Source organism: Lactuca saligna, chromosome 9 (assembly GCF_052625555.1).
Source record: "Lactuca saligna cultivar CGN05327 chromosome 9, ASM5262555v1, whole genome shotgun sequence".
Lineage (NCBI taxonomy): Eukaryota > Viridiplantae > Streptophyta > Magnoliopsida > Asterales > Asteraceae > Lactuca > Lactuca saligna.
In genome coordinates, this window is record NC_136425.1 from 64,355,489 (window position 1) to 64,358,692 (window position 3,204).

Sequence of the window (3,204 nt, forward strand, 5' to 3'; positions counted from 1 at the left end):
TTCCAAGCCTTATGTTTGCATGAATGCCTTAATAAGTCGAGATATCCTTAGATCTGAATGATTGGGTGTTGTAGAGCCCGGATCTACTGCCTTTTTGGAGTTACTTTGCATATTAACCATAGATCTACCCATTTTATGCATCTTTTAGCCTTATTTCCCTTATTCATGAGGTTGTACACGTAAAGTTGGAAACTTTACGTGGTAAATCAGCTTATTGGACTCAGATATATCAATGGTATGTGTTGGATTCAAGCAAAGTCGAGTAAAAATCAGTTGCATGGCGGCAACTCGGCGAGTCGGGAAGAACGACTCGGCGAGTTGGGTCGCGAGTTCCCGATTCCTTCATTTTTATCAGTGTCGAGTGGATCCAGTGAGTTAGAGAGTGGACTCAGCGAGTTGAGAGTAGACTCAGTGATGGAGGGACTCGGCGAGTCCAAGGCAATCTTCTTAAGATCAAGAACAACTCGTCGAGTTTGTTCATACGGCTCGACGAGTCGGATGAAGATTGTCTGAGTTCTTGGATCAAGTGGGTACTCGTCGAGTCGATGCCACACTCGACGAGTAGCAGCGTGTAGAACTGAGAAGTGAGAGTAGGACTCGGCGAGTTGGGCGGCCCAACTCGGCGAGTCAGCCCAAAACAGAGTTGACCTTGACCAAGGGTAAAAGAGTCATTTTACCCCAAGCGCAGTGTTTAGTATTTGATTGAGTGTGTTTATGGACTTGTAGCCGAGGAGATTCAGGAGCAGCAGCCGTTAGCTTCCCGAGCCACACACTCAGCAGCCAGCTTACGAGGTGAGTTTCCTTCCAGTAGGAACGGGTCTAAGGCCACAATGCCGGCCCATTCAGTTAGCAGTAGTTTCCGGATTTAGGTCCGATGCAGTAGCTAGTACGTTTGATGCCTTCGTGGCTCGAACAGGATTTGTGTGCTATGTTTTATGCGTTAAGTGTTATGTGTTCCGGGCTACGGCCCGATGTAGTATGCCGTATATGTGTTCATGCTAGTTGATGTGTTATGCTATGCCATGTTCAGTCAATCAGTTCCGGACTTCGGTCCGATGCAGGGGACAAGGTCCCAGTCGGTTCCGGACTTCGGTCCGATGCAGTTAGTTCCGGACTTCGGTCCGATGCAGTTAGTTCCGGACTTCGGTCCGATGCAGGGGACAAGGTCCCAGTCAGTTCCGGACTTCGGTCCGATGCAGTTTCCGGGCTTCGGCCCGATGCAGTGGGCGAGGCCCAATATGTGCTTATATGTTATTGTATGGTATGTGGTAGTTTGGGGGAGCTCACTAAGCTTCGTGCTTACAGTTTCAGTTTTGGTTTCAGGTACTTCCGCAAGCAAAGGGAAGATCTCGGGGTGATAGCATCGCACACACCACAACTTAGCTTTTATCCTGGGGATGGTTTTAGTTGTTTTGGATTTGATATAGTATGATACAGTTTTCCGCACAGTATTTTATTATGATTTGGGATACATCGCGTATGTTTTTTTTATGTTATGATACTCATATTATGGTTTTGATTATATTGAAAAAAACGAAATTTTTGGGTCGTATTTTTGGGTCGTTTCAAGTTGGTATCAGAGCCCTGGTTTGAGGGATTCGGATACACTTCCGGGTGTATCTGAACTCAAACTAAGGGAAATAAAAGATGTTAGTAAAATAAAAATGTTTTACCAAAAAGAATTTTGAAAGCACTTAGAAAGAAAGAATTGTTTTTAACAAGATAGAGGTGTGTGCATGCGGTCAGCCAAGCTCAAGTAAGTACTCCCAAATTACCCATACAAGTTAATTGTTCAGTTTCAGTTTCAGTAGAACAGCATGCTAGTATAGGACTAAGGATCTAGGAGAATGCCTTAGGTACCTGCTTATGTGTTACAGCTTTATGAGTATTGCATGCTAGTACTGAGTAGACAGCAGTAGGATAGCCTGATTAGGTTATGCCTGTTAGTGGAAGCTTAGCATCCTATGCTAGTGCAGTTTCTTGTTATGAGAATAGTTTGACCTGAGTCTGTTTCCCTTATCCGAATGCTGCTTGCTTCGTGCTTGGTGGGGTTCTGAGTAATGGGAGTTAGCCATTAGGTGAACACGTCACACCACATGTGATCAGGTTTGAATAATCCCAGAGTGTTGGAACTGGCCCTATTGCGCAGCTCTTGTTTGAGCCCAACCGTTGTAGGGACGGATCTTTTACTTGAAGGATTATCTGATCCTCATCACATGTGATGGTGTTTAGGTGGTGGCTAACTGGCATTATGAGGAGACCTACAGCGGCTGAGGACCAGTCGTGTTGAGCTTGAGGTTTCCCTAGGGCAAGCCTAGGATGAGAGTAGCAGAGAATAGCAGTAGTAGAAGTGACTTGGTGGAGTCAAGGTAGGTCTTGAGGAAAGTACGGATAGATGTGGAAGGTAGTATGGGCCCGTACTACTGAAAGCAGAGGATTCGTACTCGAATCAAGGAAGGCCAAGACAAGACCAGGAAGCTTGTAGCAGTGTCATGATCCCTTGAGATATTTCAGTGTTCTGATGTTGTTATGATATGTTTCAGAATGGTAGTTTTGCGTCCGAGACCAGCAGTCGGCAGCTCAGATGCCGGAGGGGGATCAGGATCGGGATCAGGCCCGGAGGTCGGGCAGATGGATGAGCAGACTAGAGAGTTCCTTTCTTCTGAGGTTACCCGCATCATACTGGAGCAGACTCCTGTGATCTTCGGTTCGATCAAGGAGGGTATTTTAGAGCTGATGGATGAGAGATTGAGTACTTTCCGTGCTGAGATGGCGGCCGTGATGGGGTCGCGCACACTTACGTTCAGGGAGTTCAGGGCATGCGGGGCTCCAGACTATCATGGGGCGCGGGACCCCATAGCGAGTACCAGATGGTTAGCGGATGTGGCTAACGCTTTCCACACTAGCAGGTGTCCCGAGGGGGACAAGGTCAGATTGGCGTCCTGTCTTCTGAAGGACAGGGCACGGGATTGGTGGGAGGAGGTCGGACATGCCATCGGGGATGATGCGGCATTGGATGCCATGACCTGGGCTGATTTCTCTACCAGGTTCAGGGCGGAGTTTGCACCGGTCATTGAGGTGCAGCAGTTAGCTAGGGAGTTCCAGGACCTTACCCAGACTACCGAGACAGTGGTGGAGATCACCGCCAAGTTCAGGGAGAGGGCCCTTCTTGTTCCTCAGTATGCAGCCGATGAGGAGATGAAG